General features: G+C 37.5%; 1 protein-coding gene across 9 annotated transcripts in view; it reads left to right on the top strand.

The window, feature by feature from the left end:
• Positions 1–17479, top strand: part of GULP1 (GULP PTB domain containing engulfment adaptor 1) — a 262267-nt gene that overhangs the window by 52627 nt on the left and 192161 nt on the right. The gene's annotated exons all lie outside the window — the stretch shown is intronic.

Below are 17479 nucleotides of genomic sequence, written 5' to 3'. Positions count from 1 at the left end.
AACCCTCGGAAGACAGTTTAGGAAGAATGTTCTCTGAGGTTTACTGATGAGAAATGTGCATTTACATGTCCTTTTGCCAGTCGGAATTGTAACTAACCTTTTTAAGTGCCTAAAATTTAGTAAGCGCTGAGTTTGATGCTGACTCTCACTGTTTCATTTTGCCCCAAATCAAATACTCGTAATTATTTCTGTTTTACAGAGAAGGAAATGGAGAGCCTGCTAGGATAGGAGTGTGTGACAGACAGCCTGCCAGGACAAGTGGTTTTCCACTCTGGCTGCACCTTGGAATCACTTGAAAAAGTTTTTTGAAATACAGGTTCCCGGGTTTATGCAGATGAATTAGATTAGAATAGCTGGGGGTGGGTTCTGGCATTGGGATTTTTTTTTTTTTTTTTTTTTTAAAGATTTTTTATTTATTCATGAGAGATAGAGAGAGAGAGAGAGAGGCAGAGGCAGAGGGAGAAGCAGGCTCCCCGCGGAGCAGGGAGCCCGATGCGGGACTCGATCCCAGGACCCTGGGATCATGACCTGAGCCGAAGGCAGACGCTTAACCGACTGAGCCACCCAGGCGTCCCGGGATTTTAAAACAAAAACCTTTCCCAAGTGATTCCCATTGGAAACCAGGATTGAGAATCTTTGTCCTGGTTTGTCCGACACTCATACCTTATCAAATCATGGTCCCTGTACCAGTTGCATTTTCATGAGGTAGAAGCTTGTTAGAAATCCAGAATATCAGGATTTTCCCAGACCTGTCAGAATCTGAATTTTAAAAAGATCCCTAGGGAACTATTTGTACTGCCTTTGCAACTCTTCTATAGAGCTAAAGCTCTTCTAAAATTAAAAATGTTTATTAGAAAAAAAAAAAAAGATCATGTTTGGGATACAGAGATCAAAACCTTCCCTCCAGAAGCTCAGTCTTGCAAGAGAGAAACTTATTAAAAGGCAATTTGCTAAGAGCTATAATGGAAGTAATGAAGAAAGTGCTGTCACTTTATGGGAGGAAATGAAAAACGCTGCTTACAGGAATTAAGTGAAAATTGCCCAAGGAAGGTGACTTGAAGGCATTCCAGGCCATAAACGACAATACCTTTATGAAAAGTTGCTAATAAAGGGAATTAAAAAAAAAAATAACATGAAACTGAGCTTTGATGAAAATATACTTTTTAGTACACATGCATATATTTTTTTAAATATTACAAATCCTAATCCAAAACTAAGAATTAGTACCGGACTAAGGAGATACCACAATTATGAATAGTTTCTTTCTCTTTCTTTTTTTTTTTTTTAAGATTTTATTTATTTATTTGAGAGAGAGAGAATGAGAGAGAGCATGAGAGGGAGGAGGGTCAGAGGGAGAAGCAGACTCCCTGCCGAGCAGGGAGCCCGATGTGGGACTCGATCCTGGGACTCCAGGATCATGACCTGAGCCGAAGGCAGTCGCTTAACCAACTGAGCCACCCAGGCGCCCATTCTTTCTCTTTCTTGAGAAAAGCAAAGTAATTAAGGGAAACTAGTCATTTGTAGTGTTAGCACTCTTGAAGGGGGTGGGGGATGGACCCTTTTTTTAAATTCTCTATTCTTGGGACTGTTGAGACCTTACTCTACCTTAACTTTTCGGTTTCTTGGAGGTGCCATGCTTCATTTCTCCGTGGGGATTTTGAGGGTGCTGTTTTCTCTGCTGGGCATGTCTGACCCTTTCTTCTACTCCTGGTGAATTTCTCCTCATCCTTTAGCTAGGATTCTGCTCAGAATCACTTCTTCTAAAAAGCCTTTTCTAATTTACAGTCTAAGTTAGTTACCATTCTTCTGGATTCATAAAGCATCCTGTGTTCATGTTCTTGCTAATTTTCTTTTTGTTTGTCTCTCCCATGAAACAGTACCTTGAAGGCAAGGGTTATTTTTCAATAATGTTTATTCAGTAAATGCTTTGAAGTAAATGAAATACATGGAAACAATAGCCTATTTTTGCCCTTAGTTTACAGTGGCAAGATAATATTTGGAGATGGCAATCAGAGATTGAAATGCTCTTAGCATTAATAGCTAGGAAGAAATTTAGAGACTTCCACCTGTGCATAACTTGTGCCTGGCAAATAGCAGATTGCCAATGCATTTTAGTTGCTTGAAAGAATCAACATTCTCATTTTATACGTGAGGACTCTGATTTAGATTATTTTAAATGTACGTGTCTCTTAGCATATAATTAAGATAATGTGAACTCAGACATGGATCATTACTCATAAATGAACAATAATTTTTATAGCTTCCAGTTGTGAAATGCCCCTATATGTCGGGTGTTACAGAAATAACATATATGTGTAATATACATATGTGGTCACATTTCATCCTCTGAAAAGCTTATGAGGCCTATGTTAGATTTGGAGAACAGATTGGGACTCAGAAATATATGATTATAGAGCTCATGCTCTTTTCCTAATCGGTGTTCTTTCTGCCTTCCCTGCTGCCTCCCTTTCTTTAAGAAGCAGCTCCCACCTTTCTCTTGGTGGAAATTGTAAGGCTGGGAATCAAAGTCATATATAAATCACTGAACTTTTTTTCTTCCCGTCTCTACATTTATAAAATAGACCTATTAAACTATATCAGCGATTCATTCGTTATGCAACAAATATTTGGAAGGCTAATGTAAGTGCTGAAGACACAGCAGCAAAAAGAACAGACAAGAGCCACAGTCCTGGGGTGCCTGGGTGGCTCAGTCAGTTAAGCATCCAACTCTTGATTTCAGCTCAGGTCATGATCTCAGAGTCCTGAGATCGAAACCCGTGTCAGGCTCTGCACTCAGAGTCTTCCCCTGCTTGCTCGCTCTCTCTCTTTCTCTCTCTCAAATAAATAAATAAATAAAATCTTAAAAAAAAGAAAATCCACAGTCCCACAGAGCTTACATTATGGTGATTGAGACTGAAAATAAATAAGTAAAATGAAATCCAATAGTGAAGCAAATAGAACGGGGTGATGAGGAAGAATGTGGCTGGAGTTAGGTGTGAGGCCATCCATGGAGAGGGTGGTCTGAGAAGTCTTTCCTCAGGAAGTGACATTTAAGTTGAGAACTGAAAAGTAAAGCAGGAATCAGCCATGAATAGATTTGGAGGTGGAGAGTCCTAGGCAGAGCCAGGCTCCGGGTCAAAAATCCTGAAGCTGCAGAAGCTCTGCCTGTTGGAGGGACCACTGAGACCAGTGTGGCCGGTGGGAAGAGTTGAGGGGGTGAGAGTAGAGGCTGGTAGGTCCAGGTCATGAAGTTGGAATAAATGGTAGACACCGTTTCTCAAACGCCAGTGTACAGATACCCCAGAGGAATCCATGATGATGTTCTCAGATCTTTGATACCTTCGACATCTTTGATGTTTCCTTCCAATGTCTTCACTTTTCACGTAGTTGGGAAAATCCTTCCTTGTTAGTAATGTCCCAGAGTAGAGGCCAGAAACTTGCATAGGACCCATGCCTAGGAGCCAGGCTCTGTCAGATCCACCCAGGTAAGACTTTGAATTGGAACCTAGTGCCAAGAAACCTGCAGCATGGAATCTCTTCTAGCAATGAGGTGGGCAGATATATTTCATCTATAGGCGCACCTACAGCCCAGTTTCTACTATTGCAGCTGGTGCCCCGATCCCGGTTAGCCTAAGGGACTTCGGCGAGAGTGCCTGGTGCTGGTGGCCGTGTTGAGCACACCGAACCAGCCCTGCGCTGTTATTTTTGTGCTGTTTCTGACTGTGTAGCTTCATTTTCTGGCCATCATGGAGTTTCTCTGGATCTCTCATATCCTTCTAGACATTTCTTTTTATTTAAATTAACTAGAGCACATTTCAGTGTTTGCGATTAAGAACTCTGTGTCAGTGCTCTGAACTTGCAAGTAAGGGTCAGGGAGATTTACTACCTATGTCTGAGAAGCATTAGATCAATGAGATTGATTCCAACTCTAAGTTCCTGGGCTAATTAGTGGCCAAAAATGACCTGGAGATATAAACACTGCTTATTTCAAAACCCTGTTTTCCATATTTTTATTTGTAAAGTTAGTATCTGTAAACTTGTCTCTGTTAGAGAAGCCTGCTATTTTATTCTGTGCACTCATGGGAAGTTGGACTAATCATTCCATTATATTCTTCTGGAAACCTCTTATCGATCCCCTTAACTTCAAGAGCAGGATCTAGTACAAAGATACTACTTTTTTTTTTTTTTTAAAGATTTTATTTATTTGTCAGAGAGAGAGGGTGCAAGCGCACAAGCAGGGAGAGGGAGAAGTAGACTCCCTGCTGAGCAAGGAGCCTGATCATGACCTGAGCTGAAGGCAGACGCTTAGCCAACTAAGCCACCCAGGCGCCCCAAAGATACTACCTTCTTCACTAGACTTTAGATCTCTCCAGGCTCCCAGATACCTCATTGATAAGGATTACATTGCCCTGGACAACTTCTCTCTCACCAAGAGCCCCCTTGTCAGTAAAGCTAAGCAAGTATTTAATTATTAACCACAATCCTAAGCATATATGCATTTGTAGTGTCTGTTCAGTTATTCTTTCAGTAAAACGGGTAACTAGCCATTTATGAGGTCCACTGTGCTGCATTTGAGAAAGGGCTTCTGAATTTTAAATGGTTCTTAATTGCTGTACAAAAGTAAGGTGAAAATATGCTTAGAATTTTCACCACCCCCATCTGTTCTATACGCGCGCCAAGCTGGTCTTGGAAGAGTTGTTAAAAATTAGCTACTTCTCTAAAATGGCTTTCCATTTTCTGCCTCTCTGGCCATCTTTCCACTCTGTATTGAAGTTCTGAATCTTTACTAACTCCTGCCAGTTTTATTTGTTAGAAACTATTCTTATATCTATAACAATTTGTTTTCTTTTTTTATTGACATGTCAGTTGGATGCAGTGCTCTTCATGATGACTCCTAGCAAAGAAAGTCCCTCTTCCAACATGTGTGTAGGTAAAAATGGTGCTTGATTCTTGGAAATATTCACTTGTTTACTTTAATGGAAATTGTTCATTGTTATGCAGAGGAGAGAATGAAGCACCCCATTTTTCTTATTTAAAGATCTTATCTCCTGTGATACCAGTAGACACTTTTAAGAGTAGTTTGCTTTGAATATCAATTGAAAAGTAGATTTTTGACTCAAAAGTGTCTTTCTGTCAGATGTAACCATTAGTCTTATGCATATTTAGGCTTCACTTTTGCCAGTGAATTTTCAGAGATTTCCTACTTAGTTCATGCTTTGTCAGTACATTTTTGGTGACACATTTCTGGTAACTTGAGTGTTATCACCTAGGGATATATCTTTGTCTTTATAGTTTAGAAACAGAATGCTTTGGGTGAAAGATTCTCTTTATGGAATATCTTTCCTGATTGTCACTTTTCCCTCTTCTTTCTTAAGACACGGTGCACATTTTAAGTTATATATTATGGGTGGAGATGTCATTTGTTGTCTCAGTAGGGACATTATGGGAAATTGAAAGTAAATCTTCCAAAGAAACATTTTAGCCAAGTAATGGGTACATGATGGTTTATTGTATTATTCTGTTTACTTTATACATGTTTGATTTTTTTTTCATAATGAAAAGCTAAAAAGACACCATTGTATATTGGATTAATATAACGCTATGACATAGGCAATTCACTAGGCTTCTCTGAACTTTAGTGCCCTTATTTGTAAAAGGAATACATAAATAAAAGAATAAATGCTTCATTTGTAGGATTAGGATTTGATCCGGAGATGAATGCTCGAGTGTTCCAGCGTGGACTGTAGGCAGAAATACTGTTCACATGTTGAGTATTAATTAGAGAAGGATTTTTTGCAAGTGTCACTCAGTATTGCTTAACCTAGAAAGAACTGGACAGATTTGCATAGTTGCTTTTTGTATCAGGATCATGTACGGTCATGGAGGCCAAAAGAGAAGATGGGTTGCCTTTAGAGGGTAGTCCCGTGGGAAATGGTGCAACAAAATCAGAGTTTACTGTATGCCTAGAAATGTGCAAAATTTTTATCATAAATTATCATATTTCTTACTCACAACTACATAATAAAAGAGTACCATTATCTTTTGTTATACAGATGAGGTAAGTCATTTGGCTCAGAGGTTAAATATCTTGGCCAAGTTCATATGACTAAAAAAAATGATAGAACTAAGAATAGAAATTGCCTAACTCTATGACCTCAGCAATTATTTCAAGTCAGGCTTTTGTTTTGTTTTGTTTTGTTTTCATACTTTTTTCTGTATGCAGTTTTATTCAGCTATATGAGCAGATTTACATGAGGTTTCTATTATAATAGTCCAAAAAAGTCCACTTTTGGAAGTGGAAAGGATTTAAATGAAAATGTATAAATGCATATAAATAATCATATATTGTGTTTCCCAGGACTGCCATAACAAATACCATACACTCGGTGGCTTAAAACAACAGAAATTTATTTTCTCGTACTTCTTGCAGCCAGACGTCCAAAATCAGTGCGTTTGCCGGGTGGATTCCTTCTAGAAGCTCTGAGGGGAAATGATTTCATGTTTCTTTCCTAGCTTCTGGTGGCAGCTGGCTATCTTTGGCTTGTAGTCTCTGCCTCACCTTCACATGGTTTTCTCCCTGTGTCCATCTGTGTATCAGATCTCCTCTCCTTTCTTTTATAAGGATGCTGGTCATTGGCTTTAGGGCCCACCTGAAATCCAGGATGATATCATCTGAGATTTTTAACTTAACTAATTATATCTACAAAGACCCTGTTAATAATCACATTCACAGGTGCTTTGAGGTTAGGATTTGGACGTATCTTTTGGGGGGCCACTATTTGACCTGCTATATATTTTGAACACTTTATAGTACAAGAACAGTGCAAACATTGGTTTCAGTCCATTTTAGTTCACAGATTACTTCGTTTTAAGTATATTTTATATGCAAATGTTATTTTATATATATTACCTAAAATAAAGGATATCTCATGATGATTTTAGACTTAAATTTCATTTTCTTTTTGCTGGCTCACTAAGTAAAAATATATGCTGATCATCCTCTTTCAGTTATTCCCAGGATATACTATTGCATATGCACATTTAGTTACTCATTACTTGAAACTTTGATATTTGAAATTACTTTTAAGAGATTCTAAATGGTAAAAAGATATTTAATATTTCAGTGAGATCTCCTGATTCTCATCCCGAAGCACTTATCATCATGACCAGAATGTTAGCACTAGATTCAGTGAGGAGATAACGAATTCAAAAGATTGACACAGCAAAGAAGATAACAGTGATATTTGATGATTGACCAAAATTGGGGGCATCTAAGAGAGAGAAGCCAAAGATACACTAAAATGGGCATTAAGAAATCTGGATTCCATTCTCAGCATTTTATACGTTCTGCACCTCTGCAGAGTAGAACAGAAAAAAAAGAAAAATTCTAGAGAAATGGAGATGACCACCACATGCAGAGTGTTATGAGCCCTGAAGGGGGGGGAGGGTACTTCATGAAGATATGTGGACATCAAATTTTAAGCAAACTTTCAGAGATAAAAAAAGGAGGGAATCAAGGATGAGAGGTGCTCTTACACTTTTAAAGCAATCAATATGTATTTTTTTTTTTAAGATTTTATTTATTTATTTGAGACAGAGAGAATGAGAGAGAGAGAGCACATGAGAGGGGGGAGGGTCAGAGGCAGAAGCAGGCTCCCTGCCGAGCAGGGAGCCCAATGCGGACTCGATCCAGGGACTCCAGGATCATGACCTGAGCCGAAGGCAGTCGCTTAACCAACTGAGCCACCCAGGCGCCCTCAATATGTATTTTTGACTGGAACTTAGAAATAATAGATTTGTTTTGAAACAGTTTAGTGTCATATTAAGGAGGAGATGCTAACTGAACAATAACTGGAAGCATTGTTGGTAAGGGATCAGGAAAAGATGGCTAAAGGAGCATAATTACAAAAAAGATGCATATGCACTTAAACTGTTTTAACTTACAGCTTATACAAATGTATTGATTTGTCAAACTTTTTGTGTAAGACCTTTCCTTTGAGTGTGAGTCTGCTCACTGGAGTTATACAAAGACTTTCTTTTGTAAATAACACCCATTACAGGTCGTCCCAATATTACTTTATCAAATGGGAGGGAGAATGTAGGGACACCTAGATGCCACTTAAGTGCAAATTTTTTCCAAACGGTAATAATTTCATCTCAGTCTTTCATAGCCTTATTGTCAACCTATAATGTGACAGTGGGGAGTGACTACTTGACTAAACTGTGGTTTTATTAGGAAGGAAGAATGAGGAATGGGTGCTTGTTAGGTAGCCAACAGTTTTCATTCTAATGAGCACACAAGAGAATTGGTGGGAACAGAACTGCTTAAAAATATATGTGGGCAGGTTCTAGTAGCTGTAAGCTCTCAGTTAGCTATGAGCACCAGTTGGTATGGTTTACACTTTAATGGGACTGTCAGTCAGCCTGGTGAGTGGTGAACTGGTTAAGTAGAATTCTGCTTTGAAAACCCTATTTGTCGAATGGAGCTTTAAAAGTGCTGCAAAGGCTCACATAAGATTCCAGGAGAAAGGATTTACAGAGAAAATTAGATTTGAGCCACCTTTGAAGGACAAAACAGTCGAAGGATTCATGATAAAGTGAGCGCCTGTTTGTTTTATGGGGTTGAGAAATTGTTGAGTCCTGGCATTTGTATATCACAGGCTGAGAGATAAGGGGAGAGAAATTTCCAGCCTTGATTTCAGGTTGTGAGAGATCATTTCTGTGACTGGGTCATGTCATTGTGTAGCTGTTCTTGGGTGGTCTATTCCTGGGTGGCCATCCACGTCTTGCTTGAGCATGGTGAGTCAGAGCTGAAATGTAGATGTGACATTCTTGGATGGTTTAAAGCAGTGCTTATTGCATGATATCATTTATATTTGTATATATGCACACATTTAGTTTAAGGTCAGTTTCTTTGAATAGATACAGCTTGCAAAATTAGGTTAGATACTTTTTAAAAAAGTATAACTTTGTCATAAAAACAATGAGGATCTTATTTTCATGAATAATAAACTTTATGCCAAAACTCTGAGCAAAGCTTATAAATACCTGCTTTCTTCAAAAACCTCAGATTATGTACTTGAGGCTCTGCCCAAAATACACTCTTGGTTTACTAAGTAGGGTTTTGAAAAATTGCCGTCTTCATTGTTTTCATGACGTGTTTGTAGTGCTGGTTGTGAAGCCGATGTACCTCCTCCTTTCCATTCAGTGGTGCAAGACGATTTTCCTAAATTGTTAGCATCACACCATTCTCCTGAGCAATTTGCACTATTTGCCAATCGCCCCTGCTGTCACAACGGAATGCTGTAAAATGGTTTTCAAGATCCTTTTATTTCACTGATGTTCTCAAATCCCTCCAAGAAACTTCACCACCCCGCAGCTGATTTATTTGATCTCACAGGAGACCGTGAGAGGATGAAGTATCTCAAGAGGAAAAAAAGCAGGGTAGAACGGTGAAGGTAAACGAATGCTGTGGTTTCAGCAGTATGTGGGAAGTGAGGAAATACAAATATTGTGGGTAGACCACTCCTTTGAGAAGGTTAATTGTGAATGGAAAGGGCTTGGGTGGCAATAAGATTTTATTTCCAATGAAAGAGAAAGAAGCCAGTAAAGGAGGGTAGAAGTTATAGAAGAAGACAGAAAATTGATGTATCTTCGTCCTATTCCCTCTTCCTGAAACAGTGTTCCTCCTTATTCTTTCAAACTCTTATTTGTAGCAATACCCCTGATAATTACTTGAATGTATTGGCTGTGTCACTTGTCTGATGTTATATGAAGAAAGCTATGAGGTCTTACTCTTCCTCTTTGAAATTTATGCTCTAAAACCATATAGCACATGATGTGAATAAGGTTCATTCCTACATTGAGCATGTTCTTTAGCAGAGTTTTAATGGGGCCTATTTTTTTGAGAGCCATGATTTAATACACCAATCTGTGTGAATCACGGAGAGCGGAACTTCTTTTTAACCTTGGCACCGAAAACGGAAATAACCCCTGTTTTATAGGCCCTAGTGCTAGTGGTGTTTTATCAGGCTTCTATTGCTTAAGATGATATGGCTCCATCTGGGGTAGAGTTAAATCCATATAATGATTGGTTGTGTTAAAATGGGATGGTTGGCTTGAGCCCAAAAAGAACTTTCAAAGGCATTGCAGAAATCTCCAGGTTAAATGGACTTCCTGATGAGTCAGTTAATGCCGCCAAATGCTTATCAAAGTAGTCATTTAGTGGCTGTTAGACTAAAGTATATACAAAATTCTAATGAGGGCAATTATTAGAATTAATGAGGGCAATTATCTAAAAAAAACCCAAGCAAGAACAGGTTTATAGAGATTTTTTTTTTAAACAATAAACTTCATATTCCATAGTGAGTGTTTGATAAATCATAATATTGAAGACTGTTTTACATTTGTGGAGAGCATGTTCTTTACAGTTTATAAAATCAATAGGCGTTACTGCTCTTGAGTCACAACATAGCTGATCCATAGGCAGAGGAGGCATTGTTAATGGGATATGGGGATATAAATAAGGAAACTGAGGCTCAGAAAAGTTGCTAATAATAGCTGACATATTAAGGGCTTATTATGAACCAGATGCAGCATTAAAAAATATACATTTAGGTTTTTTAAAATTTTATCTCCACTACTATCCTATACTGTAAAGGTTACTTTTACCCAGAGTTTGTGGTTGATAAAATTGAAAAGAGGTTAAGTAACTTACCCAAGTGTACAGGACTGGTAAGTGGCAAGAGTCACAGCTCAAACCCAGGTGGACTGACACAGGATGGTCTGCACCCCTGTGTAATGCTGTACAGCTTTGTTAGGCTCTTTACATGAGAGTTTTCTTTTTTTCCTTCTGTGGCTCTTACAGCCGCTAACACAACAAATTGTCATTTAAAAGGTAAACTGAGGCATATTTAAAAATTCAAGACTTTATTTGAGCAAAAATTGATTCTAATCAAGCAGCAGCAAGCCAGAAGTGAATAGGGGGCACATGGGTGGCTGAGTTGGTTGAGCATCTGACTCTCTGTTTTGGCTCAGGTCATGATCTCATGGGTGGTGGGATCCAGCCCTAAGATGGCTCCGGGCTCCACAGGGAGTCTGCTTGAAGATTCCCTCCCTTTGCCCCTCCCTCCCAAATAAATAAATAAATCTTTTAAAAAAAAGTGATTGGGAGCACTTCATCAGGAGCTGGGGAGATACTTTTATAGAAAAAAGGCAGAAACAAAGTAAGGAAATGACTGATTACTGATTGGCTATAGCTTAAAACCCCCTTGGCTGTTTCTGATTGGTTGTCCTTAGCCTTTTGATTTCCTTATGTTGAGGCATTTACAGGCCTGGATTTTGGTCTGCTTAGGTAGGCTGTCATAGCATTAGAGCTATTTTAGTCTAATAGCCTTTTTTTTTTTAAATTAGTTTCACAATCAGAAACAATGCATTACATTATATGGTTGTCTAAATACCCTCAAAAAAGTTAGTGGACTAATGTAATATGTTCGTTTTTAAAATTGGCACATGTGTAATTTCAGTGTCTGATCAGTGATTTGTTCTTCTCACAGGGTTTATGATTAGAGAATGAAAGCAGATATTATCTACTGTTTATTAGACATTATCTACTGAAGTGAATTTTGGAACTTATTATCAACTGGAGCTAGTATATGTTTTTCCTTTGGAAATATTCTAGATACAATTAAGTATCAAAGGAAGTACAATTTAATATAGAAGTGATTTATCATGAAACGTTTGACTAATTCATGATGAATTTATAGAATAATTGACAAACTTGTTCTTCAGGATACTTATTTTAGTGAAACCATTGATACGGGATATATCAATGTCATATAACTGTTTCTCCATTATTTTAAGATATGTCTAAGAAAAGTGCTAACCACAATATTAGGCAGTAATCTGCTTTTAATACTTAATGTATTATAGCCACAATGACACAAAGTTATCTGATTAAACATGTAATTTTCTTTTTTTTTTTTTTAAGATTCTATATTTAAGTAATCTCTACACCCAACATGGGGCTCAAACTTACAACCCTGAGATCAAGGGTTGCACACTCCACCGACTGAGCCAGGCTGGTGCCCTAAATGTGTACCTCTTGACTTGCAGCAAGCACTAGCCCGAATGCTGCCTTTATCAACTAACAGCCCCAGGGAAACATGGAATCCATTCAGTGATTGCTGGAGTGTGCCATAAATCTTGCTCCATGATTTGAATGTAGTATGTTGCTGGTGTTATTCAATGGTTAATGTAGATTAAACATTTTTGTAAGCATCAGTTCTCGTCTCATTTAGGTGGGTAAAAGGAGGAAGTTTTAGATAAAGGCCTAGTCTTAAAGTTGTTTTCCAGCCATATCTGAAGCAAGCAAGCAGAACATCAGAATACTTAATAGTGATAAAGAGGAGTTATGATGTTTTTTTCCCAAAATTTTATTTTGAAAATACTTATAATAGAGTCATAAGAGTTGCAAAAATAGAAGTACCGTGTACCCATCACCCAGCTTCCTCAGTGGTAATATAACAGTAAATAATCTAAAGCAGCAGTTGCCTAAGTATGAACCAATTTTGCAAATACTGAAAATTAATATACTTTTCTCAGTAGTGATGAAAATTAACAAAACTTTCTGATAAACCAAAAAGACAAGTTTTAAAATCTGCTAAAAAAGAAAACTTATTCACATTTCATCTTAAAAAGTAAATTAATGCAGAATGCATTCCAAATTTTGTGGTTTTTTGAAACTTCCACATTTGAAGAAAACGAAGGCTCTACATATGCGTCATTCTAATGTGACACAATCCATTTGTGCATTTGTCTGTCGATGAGCATTTAGGTTGTTCCCTTTTTTTTTTTTTTGGTCTATTTTAAATAATGCCGCTGTGAACATTTGTGTACAAACCTTTTTGTGGACCTGTGTTTTAAATTTCGGGGGACACATACCTCAGAGTGGAATAACTGGGTCATATGGTAACTGTATGTTTAGTATTTTGAAAACCTGACAAACTTTCCCCAAAGGTTCTGCACCAATTTACAGCCATTTATGGGGTTCCAGTTTCTCTTCATGTTTGCCAACACTTCCTAATGTCTCTCTTGTTTATTTTAACCTGTGGGTGTGTAGAGGTATCTCTTTGTGTCTTTGATTTGCATTTCTCTGATGGCTAATGATATTGAGCATATTTTTAAGTGTTTATTGATCATTTGTATATCTTCTTTGGAGAAATGTCTATTCAGATTCTTTGCCCAGTTTTTAATTGAGTTGTTCTCTTATCAGATGTATTTTTTGCAAATATTTTCTGCCATTTTGTAGGTTGTTTTTTCACTTTCTGGATGTTGTCCTTTGAAGACAAAGAGTTTTTAATTTTGATGAAAACAAATGTGTGTGTGTGTATGTGTGTATATATTTTTTATTACTTTCACTTTTGGTGTCGTATCTAGAAAACTGTTGTCAAAATTAAGGTCACAAAAATTTACTTCTGTGTTTTCTTCTAATGGTTTTATAGTTTTAAGTGTTACATTAAAGTCTATAATGTATTCTTTTGCATAGAGATAGCTGGTTTTACCAGCCCTGTTTTTTGAAAAGACTATTCTTTTCCCCTTTATTTGTCTTGGCATCCTTGCAGAAAATCAATTGACTGTAAATATAGGATTTATTTCTGGACTTTCTGTTTTACTCCATTGATCTGTATGTCTAGCCTCATGTCAGCACCACATTGCCTTAATTATTGTAGCTTTGTAGTAAATTTTGAAATTGGAAAATGTGAGTCTTCTTAACTTTTTTCTTCTTTTGCAAAATTGTTTTGGCTATTCTGGGATTCTTATATTTCTGTATGAATTTTGGTATCAGCTTCTCAATTTCTACAAAAAAAACCAGCTGGAATTTCATATAATTTGTAGATCATTTTGGGAGATTCCAGTATAGAAGCATGGCATATCTTTCCATTAGTCAGATCTTCTGACTGATTGATTTTTGCATATTTACCGTAATGAAACTGCTTATTAGTTCTCAAAGGTTTTTGGTGGTTTCCATTGGATTTTCTATATACAAGATCTTGTCACCTGTGTACAGAGATAGTTATACTTCTTCCTTTCTGTATTAGTCTGCTCAAGCCACTATATCAAGGTGCCACAGATTGGGTGGCTTAAACAAGAGACATTTATTTTTCACAATTCTGGAAGCTAGAAAATCCAAGATCAAGGTGTTAACAAATTTGGTCTCTGGAGCGAGCCCTCTTCCTGTCTTACCTGTGGCTGCCTTTTGCTGTGTCTTCACATGGTGGAGCAAGATCTGGTCCCTTCCTCTTATAAAGACATTAGGGTCATCATGGGGCTTACCCTTATGACCTCATCTAAACCCAGTTACTTCCCACGGCCCCACCTCCTAATTCCATCACAGTGGGGGTTAGGGCTTAAACGTATGAATTTGTGGGGGATACAAATATTCAGTCCATAACACTTTTCAATCTGGGTGCCTTTTACTTCTTTTCCTTTCCTTTTGAAAATGTTATCTTTAACGTATAATACATTTAATAATATTACATTGGAACAAGCTTTTAAAAATCACAATAATATACATTTGGACATCTGCTTCAGTCTGTATTTTCAGTACAACAGTGGGTGAACCTGGAAAGCGAACTGTCCTCATTTTGTTGATATGGTTGTCAGCAAACATTTATTGAATGTAACATCATTCCCAGGAATGTACTAGGCATTGTGGAGGTCATAAAAAAATGAGCTCTGTGTATAAACTTAATTTCATAGAGAAGCCAAGTTTCAGTATGCTTGAAATACCTCCAAAGAAAATATAATACTCACTATAAATTCCATGGATAGTAGTAAAATGAAACTGATACTGCACACTGAGGTAAGAAGACTCTGCAAATGATAGAACACAACCTCATTCTTTGAAAGAATGGATGGGATTTAACAAGGACAGTGAATCAAGGGGAAGTTATTTTACATAGAGACTGGTGTGGGTAAAGTCAGAGTGTAGAGACAATTTTTGGAGAAGTTATATTTAACTCTAGAAAAACAAATAATGAGGATGATGGACTATAGTTTGAGGAAGACTAAAAACAAAGACTAATAAGATGTATTTCGCAGTAGGATAGATATAAAATGAAAAAGTGATTTTAATAAAAATAGGAAAGAAAGGTGACAAGGAGAGAACTTCCAAGGGACCAAAAATAAGACTTAGTAAAAGATTGATGATGGCAGGATGAAGGGGAGGGAATGGTAAAAATTACTGATATTTCCAGCTAAAAATATGAGAAGAGGGCCTGTGAACTGTTCAAGGTCCCAAAGCCACGAAGGGCAGAGCTAGAATTTAAAACACAAATCTTTTGACCCCCAAACCTCGTGTTCTTTATACTGTGCTGCATTTTAGGAGTAACTATGGAGGGTTGTAGGCTTTATTACATTCCCCAAATCTCCATTAGCATAATCCAACCATGTTCCTAAATAGAAGGTTTTGCATTTTTTAGTGACGTGTACTTTACAATAGAGGAGTATGATCTAATTCCGAAGGTGCTCATGATTCTAGGGAAAAAAAAGAACAGACATATTAACAATTTACATGAATGTGTTCTAATTCATAATAAGCAAACACTGTTTTTGTTAGCATCGTGTGACTGTGTCACACCCATTTCCACTCCCAAGGGTAATGTCACTACTGGGGCAAAGTGTAACCAATACAGACTCATCATACTCCCTCGGTGTCTAACGTGAGAATTCCTGTACATACTTCATGTATTCATTTTCTTTTATTTATTCAACAAACACTTACTTCATGTGGACTACATTTCAAGCTGCATGCGGAGAAATTAAGGCTTTGGGAAAAGAAGGCAGCCTGCTTTTTCTACTAGCTAAATTTTTCTTTACTACCCCGCCCTTTCAGTTGGGATAACATTGCATCCCCACTGGCCATAGATAATCTGAGTTCGTACCAGTTGTCTTGGTTCTCTATCTAGTTAGCTCTCTTTTCACTCTCCAAACTGTCCCAATTTCAATAGTAAATTACATGGTCACGCTACATGTAATACATTCAAATTCATGTTTCAGTAAAATATCAATTTGAATGCGTATCTTCCATCTTCAGCTTCACTGTTGAGGAGCTGAAATAGGAAAATGTTAAGTATATGAGTGTCAAAATTCTACAGTAATTATAGATTGAATTTCCAAGAAAACAATTTAAAATCAAGGTGAAGAAATTTGGTAACCCACAAAATGGAACACTGATGTAGCACTTATGGCAAATATTTCTACTTTAAATAAAACCAGTTAAATAAGACCTTTTATTCCCCTTTCGATTTATTGCTCAGGTTTTAATAGAAACATGAGACAAGTTACTTTTGTGTGCAAAGACTTATAATAAGCTATTAACCTGGCAAAATCCATGAGGTGATAAATGAGTAGGAGTGCAGCATCAAACATTCCTCGTTTACTAGGTGGAAATGCTTTATTAGGTCTTTTACATGAATTGTTTTGGGAAAAGATTTGGTAGGGATGAGAAAAACCGTGGTCAGTGATAGCAAATACTAAATAAAAAATGAAAGCTAACATTTAATTCACCAAGCACTCACCATATGCCAGGTACTCTTCTAAGGTGCTTTACTTATACTAACTGCCATGATGTTCTTGTTTTAACTTCACAAATGAAGAAAATGAGATACAGAGATTAGTTAACTTGCAAGGCCACTCAACCGGCATTTAAGCCAACACTGTAGCTACGTAGTGCTATGATTTTTTTTTTAAGATTTATTCATTTTAGAGAGAGAGAGACTTGGGAGGGGCAGAGGGAGAGGGGGAGAGAGAATCTCAAGTAGACTTCCTGCTGAGCACGGAGCCTGACATGGGGCTTGATCTCAGGACCCTGAGATCATGACCTGAGATGAAATCAAGAGTCAGAGTCTCAACCGACTGAACCACCCAGTGCTACACTTCTAAACACTGCCTGATACTGTCTTCTTGTGTGTTTTTAGGTGCCCATTTACAGGTAATATTTATGATACATTTCCAGAACATATTGTGGTTAACAAAGTCTCTGTCCACATATTCTGTCATGTTTTTTCTCTCTCTCCCTCCCTCACAGACACATGCACATATGCACACACACAGACCCTGTGAAACAGAGCACGTGAGGATATCCTCACTTTACAGGCAGGATATGTTTATGTGGTTTGTCCAAAGTTGCTCATTTAGGAAGCAGTGGAACTGAGATTGGCTCCAACTTAGTTCTTCATAATCTATGAGCACCTCATTCTACAATGAAGAGATCATAAGTGCACATGCTGAAATCATAATCACATTGGGCCCTAGGAAGAATCCTTCTTGGCAATATAAAAGTAGAAACCAGCATGTTTATCAGCCTCTTATCTTTAAATATTTTCCCATATTTAAGGTGCTTCTTTAAACTTCTATGCTGATACAATGAACCCATCAAAAGTAGGCTTATAGTTGACTTTAATTTCCCATCTGTGAA

This window comes from Leptonychotes weddellii, chromosome 3 (assembly GCF_054177405.1).
Source record: "Leptonychotes weddellii isolate Sample4059 chromosome 3, ASM5417740v2, whole genome shotgun sequence".
NCBI lineage: Eukaryota > Metazoa > Chordata > Mammalia > Carnivora > Phocidae > Leptonychotes > Leptonychotes weddellii.
The sequence above is the reverse complement of the archived record's forward strand: the minus strand, read 5'-3'. Positions and strand labels throughout refer to the sequence as shown.